Here is a 12,826-nt window from a genome sequence, read left to right on the forward strand (position 1 = left end):
GTAGGGAGGCCAGTCCGACGCGGTGGCGGTGGCATTACCAAAGATCATCGCTTTCCGAACCCCCGACGAGGGGAGAGTCTGTCCCTCCCACTCATCTTGGCTCTTACCTCGTGGCTACGATCCCAGATTGGTGTGGAAGCGCGCAGTGGAAGGTACTCCGTTGCCTGCCGGGCGCCCGCCCCGTCCGATCCGCCTGAGCCGCTCTGCGCCAGCGACTGTGCGGGTGGCTGCCGCTGTAGGCACCAACTCGAAGAGGGCGGGGTCTGGGGCGGGGCCTGGGCGGGGATGCTGCCTTACGCTGTCGCTTGCGGGTGGGCTTTGGGACTGAAGGATGCAACCTTCTACCGAGAGGAGAGCCCCTAGAGTCGGGGAAGCACTCTTGTAGACGCTGTAGGTGAAGAGTTTGGGGGCTGTCGTGGAACAGGGAAGACTTTCCAAACCAAGACCACCTGACCTGAGTCAGACCCACCTTGCTATGCCGGCTGCTGAGGCTGATGGTGGCGAGAACACTCCTGGCGCCAGCCAGTTGTTTATTGAGTCGTGAGGGCCAGGCACTAGCCAAAGCCTTTTCAGGTCTCCAGTCATTTGGCCCTCACAACATTTCCAATTCACGGAGGCTCAGACCCAAGGGTGTGCCTGAAGGCACACCATAGAACCACGTCTGCAGCTCACAGCTGCTTTCCTGTGCCGTTATGCTTTTTTTTCTACTCTAAATTGTTAAGTGGAATACAGGGCTTCCATGGTTACGCCTAGCAACATCAAACTTCATTTCACAGGCTTATAGGGCCCTGGACAATTTGCAGCTGGAGACATGGTGTGCTGAAAGGCTATCTAGCCAGGCTGGCCGGGGAAAACACAAGGGGTCACTTTCTGGCCAGAACATCCACACATCTTCTTGCCTCTGAAATGGCAGCTGGTACCTTTGTCCACAGGTTTGTCAGCTTTGCACGAAGCACCTTTTGCTACAAGCTGGAAGGTTGCCCTGCAGGGATGCAGGCTTGTCCAGTCTGGCCACAGGGAGTTTCCAACAGCAGCTCTGTCAAGTATCCTACAGGCCATGAGATGGGACAAGATGGGGAGTGATCTTGTCTCTCTCTCTCTCTCTCTCTCTCTCTCTCTCTCTCTCTCTCTCTCTCTCTGTGTGTGTGTGTGTGTGTGTGTGTGTGTGCAGTTGGAGTCTTGTATTGGAACTCTGATTAGACTTGGCTGGATGGCTCAGGAGTCATCCAGTCATTGGTGTGGCAACGGTGAGTTTACTGGCAGTCTCCTTGATTATACTGTGTGCTTTGTGAGGGAGGTGCTTGTTGAATGAATAACTAAAAGTGGGATACATTTTCCAGAGACTAAAGCTGCCAAGGAGATAACCACTAAACAAACTACACTACGGGTGTGGTGGATCTGTACCATGAAAAGAGAAAGAAGATCTGAGTTTTGAGGCCAGCCTGGTCTACACAGTGAGTGCCAGGACATCCAGGGCTACGCAGTGAGACCAGACTGACCTCAAACTCACAGATAACTGCCTGCCTCTGTCCCTGTACTGAGATTAAAGGTGTGTACCAGTACGTTTAATTAACCTTTTCTCTCTCCTATGAAACTCTTTACAAAGGGCATGTCCAGAGATGCTTGCAGCTTCCTTCCCAGTCCTTCTGTCCAAGGCAGTGTGCCCCAAGACTTAAGGATGTGTGTGTGTGAATGAGAGAGAGAGAGAGAGAGAGAGAGAGAGAGAGAGAGAGAGAGAGAGAGAGAGAGAAAATATGAATGTGGGGTTTGTTGGAATGTGGTCTTCAACCCGTTTCTGCCACCTAGCTAGCTGTGTGACCTCAGACAAATCACTTACCTTCTCTGAGCTTCACTTCTGTGTAACCAGGATATGGCTTGGGCAACACAGAGCCCTCTCTTAGGAAGGTCTGTCCTTGGTGTATTTACTGATAAGATTTCCTGCCTTGCAATTCTTAGTGGTTTTGGCTGAGAGGCTCTGTTAAGTTTCATACAAGCTTGCTCCTTGCTCGGCAGCCAGAGCTGGTGAGAAGTTTGAATGTCCTGGGCCTCTGGGATGCTTCTGAGGCCTCGTTGGTGAAGAGATGTGACACCTGATATGGTCTGTATGAAAGTTACTTCCTGGTCTGGAGATCTGGACATGCCGCTGGATGAAGAGCACTTCAGTAGTGAGGCAGAGAGAGGGCTGAGAGGGAGTTTGCAGCCAAAAGAAGTGGTCAGCATGGACCAAGGTCTGAGAGTAGGAGAGGGGCTGGGGTGGGTGGGCGTGGCTAGCATGGAAGCTACAGCTGTGGACACAGACAGGAGTTGTGTGTAAATGCCCTCCTGGGATTTAAAGGAGCCTTGCCTTCCGGCTGGAAGACCCCTGAGCTGGAGCCAGGAAGGGAAAGGAAGACACTCAGCACTAAGCAGAGCCTCCATCCCTAGCTCTGCAGGGCTGACTGCAGATGGGGGACAGGCCTTGAATGGCGGGAGAGGAAGCCTGCTCAGAGGCTGCCAATACAGCGGGCTGGAAACGCTCCTGTCTCCATAATGGGAAAATGCTGTAGGTGTGAAAGCCAGCAGCTGTGCTTGGGGACTTGGGGACTCCGGGCCTGATGAATAATGGAACAGATCTCCCTCCCTGGCTCTCTTTTTTTCGATCCTTTCAATAATTCATGCAATCCCTGTTGGGAGAGGAGTTTCATGAAACACCAGCTTTCTCTGAATCCACAGCTGAGTGGAGCGAGTCTGAGGCTCCACACGTTAGTGAGATCTTAATTAGGAAACACCCTGCCACACTCCACATGTGCATGCCGGCTTTGCCCAGTGAGCTCTGCATGCATGTGGAAGAAAATGCCCAGTTATGTCCCCGGACGGAAGGGAGGGAAGAGGAGGGAGGGGGCTTCCTGGCTCTAGGGACAGGGAGGTGGTGATGGGTGTCACTTTCAGGTGTCTGCTTTGTCAGCCAATTCTCCCTGCCTTTGGGATCATGAAGACAGGTGACATGATCATCTGTCACCTGAGTTCTTGTGTGTGATAATGAGCAGCAGGACTTCCTGGATGACTTTTGATAGACACATGTCACGAACAAGAAAAGGCAAGCCGGCAGTGAGCGCCACAGAATGTTTCCTGGCGCCTCCGCCTTGCCTTGAGAGCTGATTGCTGCATAGTGAGCCACGAGGAGATGGGCTCAGAACCCAAACTCCAGGCCATGGTGGTGTGAGCCTGTCAATGATGGACAGGTGGTGATACCTTTTGGTGTCAAAGACAGAGGGGATCAACACTTCTCTGCTAGGTTTGTATCTGCGTGACTCGAGGCTGCATGGACATGTCTAAATCTGTGGAGACAAGGAGAGGAAAGATGGCCCAGGGGAGGTGCGAGCAGGAGGGCAGGTTGGAAGGAGTTGGGTGTAATGTCTAGCTGTCCTCTTGGAGGGGTGATTGATAACACCGTTACTCCCTATCATTACTCAAGGCAATCACATACTGTATTCTGTAGGTTAGCCTAGTTGATTCTTAAAACAAGGCTGCCAGCTCAGACATCACCACTGCCTGCAGGGAACTGAAGCCTTGAAGAGGTAAATCTCCCCCTCCCCCCAGAGACAGCCAGATTCCAATGCCCAAAGGAAAATGGCAAGTTCACGCTCTGCTTACCCAGGCATTACCCAAGCTGAAGGTGAGAGCAAAAGCCACAATCTTCAGGCTGCTCTGAGACAAGGCCCTGGGTCCCAGGAGCTGGTCATAACAGCAGAGCCAGGGAGCTGCGCTGAGGCACACAGCTCAGACTGGGCAAGCAGGGAAGGCCCGGATGACAGGATGATTGGCCACAGGGCTTAAGGAGCAGTAGGCTTCAAGAAGCAAAGAGATGGGGCTTGTGAGGAGGCCTGGTTGGTGGAGTGCTTGACTGCCATGCGCAGTCACGGGTTTGATTTCTAACACCACACAAATCAGGTGAATATCAATAGTCCGACCACCTAGGAAGTGGAGGCAGGGAGATTGGTTCAGGGGTTTGAGGTCATCCTTGGGCACCTAGTAAATTTGAGACCATCCTGAACTACAGGAGGCTCATGAAGACAAAAAGATTAAGGAGTAAGAGTAGGGGGGGAAAGAGGAAGGAGAAGGACAAGGAAAGGGGGGAGGAGGAAGGGGAGGAGGAGGAGGAAAAGGTGGAGGAGGCTGGCGGATGGGGATTTAGAAGGTAAGGCCATCCTGTGTTGCTCACCGATTCTTTTTAGCCCATGGAGTCTGCTCTGTACATGGCTCCCCTCTCCTCCTGTGCTTAACTTTGCTGGGCCAGGCATGACGTGTGTCCAACAGAGCCACTAGTATAATCCCCGCCTGCCTCCTGCTCTTTCAGACCCAGCCGCACCCCTCCATTTTCTGTCAGTCAGCCTGAGCTGTTTTCCAAGCTCCCTCCCAGCTGCCCACCCCTCTCCTTCCCACAGCCCAGTAAGGCTCTGGGCCCCAGCAGGAAAAGAAGTGATTTCCTTTCTTGCACAGGAACACGCTCTCCCTTCTTCTCAAGGCAGCATTCTGTGGTTCCCGGGCAGTGACACTGCCGCCTGCATTCCCACCTGGTGACTCTTGTTCCCAGCATGGCTGTTCTCCATGTTCTCAGTGCTGTGCTCCCTGCTCACTCAAAGGCCAGCCGTTGAGCTTCCGCTCTCCTGCGTCGTCCCCTTGGTAACTAGACGAGATTGCTTCTAAAACCGTTTCAAGGTCAGGGGAGCCCAGCCACAAAATAAAGATGTCTCTGGATTCTGATTACGGAGAAGGTTACAAGGAATAGCTTTGAATACAGGCCCTGGGTAAGAGTAGAGTATGCCTGGGGCCAGGAAGAAAGAAATGGTCAGCTGGACGGTGAGGAGAGCTGTCCAGTCAGCACCTGGACAGCTCCTGGCAGGGTGAAGGAGCCAGGCAATCGGTGGATAGCTCTGCAGGAAGTCATAAACTCCACACCAGTGGTTCTTAACACAGTTCCTCATGTCATGGTGGTCCCCAGCCATAAGACTATTTCATTCCTACTTCATAACTGTAATTTTGCTACTCGTATCTAATATGCAGCCCCCCACAGGTTGAGAACCTCTGTTCCAGATGCCTCCTTGTTCTCAACTGGCCCTATAAAACTTCTCTGGTGACTCAAACCTTGGGTCTTCAGGAGACACAAGCCTCATCTGATAAGATAAAGATACTGAGCTGGAGAGAAGGCCCAGCCAATGAAGTGCTTGGCATGCAAGCACAAGAGCTTTCCTGCAGCCACTACAGTTCTGGGCGTGGTGGTGATGAGGTGCATGTAATCCCAGCACTGGGGAGATAGGGGGAATCCCTGGGGCTCTTTGCCAGGTGGCAGAGCTGAGACTGGGAGCTCCAGGTTCAGTGCATATAGGCCAAGTCTCAACAACAACAACAACAGTGGAAGTCAATAGAAGACACCTGACACTAACCTATGTTCTCCACAAATGCACACACACGCACACACACACATATAGATAGACACACCTGTCTACACAAGAACATGTATATGCTTATATACCTGGAGAGAAAGAGAGAGAGAGAGAGAGAGAGAGAGAGAGAGAGAGAGAGAGAGAGAGAAGAGGGAGACACAGAGAGGAAGACACACACAGAGAGATACAGAGGGGAAAGAGAGAAAGGAGACAGAGAGACAGAGACAGACAGACAGACAGACAGACAGACAGACACACACACACACACAGAGAGAGAGAGAGAGAGAGAGAGAGAGAGAGAGAGAGAGAGAGAGAGAGAGAGAGAGAGATCACAGCTAGGCATTGAGACACATGCCTTTAGTCCCAGCACTTAGGAAGCAGAGTCAGGCAGACCTCTGTGAGTTCAAGGTCAGCCCAATCTACAAATTGAGCTCTGAGACATCTAGGGCTACACAGACAAACCCTGTCTCAACAAAACAAGACAGACATCAGCATGGACTCACACCTACCAACCATAAGGGGTTAAACAAGCCTGGCAACAGGTGTGCAGGGCTTTAGAAAACATTCCACAACAACAAGAAGAGTGACCTCATGGTCACAGGCTCTGAGAGATTGTCAAGGGCTCCAGGCTCCATGAATGGGGAAAGCATCTCAGCTCTCCTAATATGGGGTCAGACGGTGGTCACCTCCCAGCAGGTCTGCTGGGCACAACAGACCTCATCAGCCTAGGGGAGAGGCTGGACTCCCAAGGCAAAGGCAAGAACCCATGGGAGTGCAGAGAAAAGGGGGCGGGGTCAGAAAATGAGAGCATTTCCATTTCTTTCAGAACAAAGAAAGTAGTGCCAGGCTCATGTCACCTGCCCAATTACCTGGCTCTCAGGATGACAGGAAATAGTATCTTTAGTAGCTGCTTCCTAGCTTTGAAGTTAATGAAAAAAAGCTTTGAAACAAATGAGTGAAAGAGGTTGCTAGAAGACCAGCCGAGGAGCTGGATGAACCCCTTCTGGCCAGGGCAGCCTTCCACCCCAGGTCTTTTCAAGGGACCTGCCAGCTTCCATTGTGGGCTGCACCACACGGTGCCTCATCTGTTTCACATAAGGCACTTTAGCACTGCTGTGGATCCTGGTGTCCTTGGATACCCCAAGGGTGCTGTCCTTGTTTGGTTTCTGTTGCTGTGACAGAGATCATGACCAAAACCAATTTGGGGAGGAAAAGGTTTACTTGGTTTACAGGCCACAGTCCGCCATTGTGGGACACCAAGGCAGGGACTGAGGCAAAGACTGTGGAGGAAACTGTTTCCTGATTTGCTCTTCATGCCTTTGCTCTTCAGTTTGCTTCCTTAATACAACCCAGGGCCACCTGCTTAGAGGCGACAAGACCTACAGTGGGCTGAACACTCCCGAATCAATCATCTATCAAGAAAATGTCCCATAGACATATCCATAGGCCAATCTGATGGAGGCAGTTCCTCAGTTGAAGGTCCTCTTTCCCAGGTGGCGTCAGTTTATGTCCCAGTGACAAACACTTCACAGAGCAGACACCAAGGGACAGCTTCCTACGTTTAGCACAATGTTTCTGATGAGCTATAATGTCCTGGTTTGGGTGTTTAGTTACATAGTTACCTGCATGTGTTCTGGTGTGTGTGTGTGTGTGTGTGTGTGTGTGTGTGTGTGTGTGTGTGTGTGTGTGTCTGTGTGTGAGGCTATGTGTAGGTATGAGGCTGTGTGTGTGAGGCTGTGTGTGTGTGTGTGTGTGACTTCCTGACTTAAGCTAGCCTTCTAGTTCTGCTCCACAAGGAGCCTGGAGACAGGTGCTGTGATGCAGCTTGGGGAGGGCACAAGAACTTTCCCAGTCACTGGGAATGAGAGTGGGATGATCTATCTGCCTAGCTCACAAAATCATTACACTGCAGTTTTCAGTCTAATAAAATTTCCAGTATCTCCTCTCTGGCCTTTAATCTTTTTTTTTTTCCACCCTTAGTTTATTGTTTTGGGTTCTGTTTTGTTGAGCCATAAATTGTTCTTGCTGCAGCTACAGCCTTCTGGGGCAGTGCTCCCTGCATAAGGATGTCTGGAGAAGCCTCACAGGGGCTAGAGAAGTGATTTGGTGAATAAAACCCTTTCTGTTCAAGTGTGAGGACCAGGCTTCAGATCCCTGGCACTCACATAAAAGCTGTGCAGGTGTATTGGATGACTGTAATCCTAGCACTCCCGAAGTGGGCATGAGAATTTCTTGGGACAAATTGGTTAGCTAACAGAGCCAAACCAGGCAGCTGTAGCTTAGTGAGAGACCTGGCCTCTACAAACAAGGTGGAGAAGTATTGGAAATGCTAGCTAAGGCCAAGCTTTGGCCGCCATATGCATTCGCTCTGATGTGTACGCATTTCCTGCAAACAGATGAGTCCTCATACACTTGGGCACAGCACACACTCATATACATTTTTTTTTTAAAAGAAAGGAACTGTACAAGAAGCTGCTTTCTTCAGGAGTTCTTGCTTATTAACCTGCTGTCTCTGGACCTGGCCCTAAATTAGAAAAATCTCATGGACTAAGAGTAGGCCATAGGAGTTCCCACTGGGGTCTCATGCCACAGACACTCACCTAACTCCCCTTAGGCATGGCAAACGAAATCCCTAGGATTGGCTTATTCCAATGAATGTGTATCTCCTGGGACCCAGGAGAACCCAAGGAACACATGGTTACCCCCCCCCCCCACATCAGCCTTGACTTGCCTAGGATTATATGGCTGGCTATGGACCTTGAGGCTGTTTCCAATGAGCTGGGTGTGGTGAGTGGTTACCGTATGCAACCCTGCCCTTCTCAGCTGAACTTCCCCGTGTCTTCCTCAATGGTGGGGTGTTCTGCCCTGGCCGTGTTTTGTGCTAAGCAGCCTGTTCCCTTCAGCCACTGGTGAATGGGTCTGAAGTGGGATCTGACGTGGACATGACACAATATTTTCATGGGTTTGTTGGTGCACAGTGACGTGGCTCCATTCAAAAGCTCACGGGGCCACCTTTCTGTCTTCAGGATTATGAATGAGGAAGCAGAAAGAGTGACTAGAAGCTAAGGAGGGGCAAGGGAAAAGCATGGCTGGATGAAGCTTTGGAGGGGGGGGAAGAACAGAAGCTAAGGAAGATAAAACATACATAGGCTATGTCCCATGTGATGCCATTTTTAAAAATTTATGAGTGTGCAGGTACACATGTATGCATGTACTCATGTTTTGTGAAGGCCAGAGTCAACATTGGCTAGCTTCCTTTGTTACTTACCGCCTTAGTTTTGAGACAGGGTGTCTCATTGAACATGGAGCTCACGTCCTTCTGTCTTCTCTCCCCACAGCTGAGACTGTAGGCACGGCGCAACCACACCCAGCTGTTCCCAGGTGTGCTGGGGACCTGCATTCAGGTCCTCAGGGTCATGCATCAAACGCCGTCACTAGCTGAGCCATCTCTCCAGACGTGTGTTCTTTCATTTCTACAATACTAAAAATGACAGACGACAGTGAGGCAGGGTGCAGCAGTGGTTGGTAGGGGCTCTGGTGAGTCAGGAGTCTGGCTGAAAAGGGCCAACAGAGCGAGTTTCTTGCAGAATAGAACAAGTTTAAAATCCTGATGATGGTGGTGGCTACTTGAGCCTGCCCATGTGGTAGAATTTCATAGCGGCTGATCTCCCACACTGCGTGTTTGTGTGTGTGTGTGGAGTGAAAACACTGGTGAACTCTGTAGGAGGTCTCCAATGGGGCAGCCATTCTCTGGCTCTGTTCACAGACTTGTCTGTGTAGATAAAATCAAAGGGGAAGAGTCTGCACTATTTTGAGTATTAAATTATTTCAAAATTAACAAGTTTTTAAAGGGGGACAAGAGAGGGAGCTGAGATGACTGTCAGCAAAGTGCTTGCCATGCAAACATGAGGACTTGGGTTGATCTCGAACACCTAAGTAAAAATCCAGTCATGGCAGCACGTGCTTGTAATCCCAACACTGGGGAAACATAGATAGGCACAGGCCCCAGGCTGTGAGACCTTGTATCAAAAAAGCAAAGTGGAAAACCCTGGGGTGGCTCTCTGGCTCCCACAAGCACACACACGCCTGTGTGCCTGCTTACACGAACCCACACCCACATCTGCACAAAATAAATAAATGGGTGAATGACTACATGGATGGATGGATATATGAGAGACCTGATAAGCTTCAGGGAGTGACTGCAAAGGTCTGGCTGCACCTCCAGTTCTGTACATGGCTGTGCTGATCAGCGTAAGGGGGAATGAAGCCTCACCAGCCAAGGCTTTGTGTGCTTTTTTTTTGTTTTTCCTTTGAAAAAGTCTCCTAAAGTAGAATAGCTGTGTGCAAGCACATTTTTAAGGCTATTGTTACCAAATTGCCCTCCAAAATTATTGCACCAATTTCTATTCCCACCCACAGGGTAGGCGAGGGCTGGTTTCCCCGACTCCTGCCAAAATTGGGTTTTAATCTTTAACGCAGGCTTTTAACTTTTGCCAAGTTGACAGATAAAACATGGCATCTCGTTGTTCTTTTTCCTCCAGGAATTCTAAATTCTTCTCTTGGACTGAACTGGACCATGTCATTGGCTACTTTTCCAGACACTGGCTCGAACATCCCCGTCGGTCACCTTCATGAAATTTCATTTTTATATTATGCCGAGTAGTTGATGCAGATCACTAAAGACAGACTAGGGGAGATACACCATTGAATTGATTGTCTTAAATTAAAAAAAGAAAAAGACAGAGCAAAACCATTCCAATGTGTCAGCCATTTTTTAGTGGTGCAGGCCTGACATCCCAGTATCAGGGAGGTGGAGGCAGGAGGATCAGGAGTTGAAAGTCAGTCTCAGCTATAGCATTTGAGGCCAGCTTTTCTTGTCTCAAAAAGAAAAACGAAACCCTCCAAAATGCCACTCAAGACAAATTTTATGTTAACTAAATAAAATTGCATCTTTGATGCAATAAAATCATTCCTAGGAATTTCTTTTGGAATTCAGTGCTAGGAAAGGTTTTCTTTCCCGGAGGCACAAGGTTCCAGGAAAGAGAGTCATCTGACTGACCATCACGGCTCCCATTTTATTTGGCTTCTAGGAAATGCACAGATAACTTTAAGATCAGTGACAGGGGGTTTATTGATTCTTGTGGAAAATATACAGTTTTATTTTCTTTGGGCCTGATGGTCTATTTCTATTTAATTATTTGTTTGAAATATTTCAGACTGCTTCAAAGCACTTCAAACTCCTTCAGATGCTGCAGAAAGAGGCGAAAGGCAAACATGCTCTTAATTAAGAGCTTGATAACCACTGTACACCCAGTACATAGCCTGGTCCTGTTGCATTGTTCAGGGTGTACATAAGTGTTTGTTGAATGAATAAGTGATCGAATTGACTTTTGATAGTGACTCAGTGGCAAACGATCTAGAAACAGTATGGCATTAAAAAAAAAAAAAATCCCACTATGGGACTGGAGAGATGGCTCAGAGGTTAAGAGCACTATCTGCTTTTCCAGAGGTCCTGAGTTCAGTTCCCAGCAACTACTTGGTAGCTCACAACCATCTATAATGTGATCTAATGCTCTCTTCTGGCATGCAGGTGTACATGCAGGCAGAACTCTGTAGACATAATAAATAAATAAATAAATAAATAAATAAATAAATAAACAAATCCCACCAGTTTTTAGTTGATCTCAGGGCAAGGAAATGTCATTACAGAAAACAAAGTTTCAAGCCAGGTGCGGTGGTGCAGCCTGTAATCCTAGTACTTGGGAGGATTGGGAGTCTAAGCCCAGCCTCAGCTACAAACAAACCACAGTAACCAGTAAAACAAATATCAATAGTTTTAACAAATATTCATTATGTTTCTGAGATCCAACTGAGGAAATGAGACAAAATGCACGAAAATATTTTGGATCGAAGGTGTTCACCACTGAATTGTTCAAAATAATTTAAAAGATGAAAAACTCTAAAATTTTAATGATAGATTTAGTAACAAATGCCGGTGTGGTGGTGACACATGCTTGTAATCCCAGGACCTGGCATCCCAAGGCAGGAGGATTTTGGAATTCGAAGTGAATGCATTAGTTGCCATTCCGATGCTGTGAGGAAATTCTAGGATGGAAGGCAACTCAAGGAAGAGAAGTTTCTTTTGACTTATTGTTCCAGAGGGATGGGATGAGAGTGCACCATGATGGCGTGGGTGCAAACTACCACAGCCAGCCTGGGCTCTGAAGTGACTGTGGCTAGCCTGGGCTCTGAAGAAGTGACTGTGGCCAGCCTGGGCTATGTAGCAAGAGTTTGTTTCAACAAACAAGCAAACCAACCAGCCAACCAACCAACCAACCAACCAACCAACCAGTATGAAGAGTTCTTAAAGGCTTGAGTAAGGTATGCATTATTATGTATTCATGGAAATAGACAGACATGGAAAAGCAGGACAGGATGTGGATGCCCACTGTGTGCCCAATAGGGTAGGATGATATGGAAGAAGAAAAGAAACAAACTCAGATGTCGTCAGTGGTCTCTTTGGGTTGCGTGAGGCTTCCAAGATCTCAAAACAAGATGTATTACATTTTTATTTTATGTGTATGAGTGTGTTTACCTGCATGTAGGTTTGTGTACCACACACATGCAGGGCCTAGAGAGCCCAGAAGAGGGCATCACATGCCCTGGGACTGGGGCTACAGATGGTTACAGAGATCCATGTGGTTGCTGGGAATTGAACCTGGGTCCTCTGCAAGAGCAGCTGGTGCTCTTAACCACGGAGTCATCTCTCTAGCCCCCTTTCCAAAATTTATAATCATCACTATGTGGTATAGCAATGGCACATTCTTATATTTTTGGTTGTGAGCCTAAGCCTTTAATGGCTGAACCACCTCTTGAGCCCACAATAGGACATTTTGTTTTGTTTTGTTTTTGTTTTTGTTTTTCGAGACAGGATCTCTCTGTTAGCCTTGGCTGTCCTGGACTCACTTTGCAGACCAGGCTGTCCTCGAACTCACAGTGATCCACCTGCCTCTTCCTCCCAAGTCCTGGGATTAAAGGCGTGCTCCACCATGCTCGGCTTACAATAGGACATTCTTAATTAAAAGTAAAAAGGAAAAATATGTAAGTCAACAGGAAAACTCACTGAGGACAAGAATGCCATTGCTGACATTTTATGAAGAGTTGGGGAGAGCCCTCTTTGCTCGGCCCATAAAAATTGTGAGACAGCAAATACATAAGTTAGTGTCTGGATAATTAGTTACACAGCTACTCATAGCTAAAATACATGGAGTAACGTGGAGTGCTAGGATACAGGGTGTATGTGTTTCTCTCTCTCTCTCTCTCTCTCTCTCTCTCTCTCTCTCTCTGTGTGTGTGTGTGTGTGTACAGGTGAATCTTGAAGTGACTCCTCTGTTCGAAAGTGG

This window comes from Acomys russatus, chromosome 16, assembly GCF_903995435.1.
Source record: "Acomys russatus chromosome 16, mAcoRus1.1, whole genome shotgun sequence".
NCBI lineage: Eukaryota > Metazoa > Chordata > Mammalia > Rodentia > Muridae > Acomys > Acomys russatus.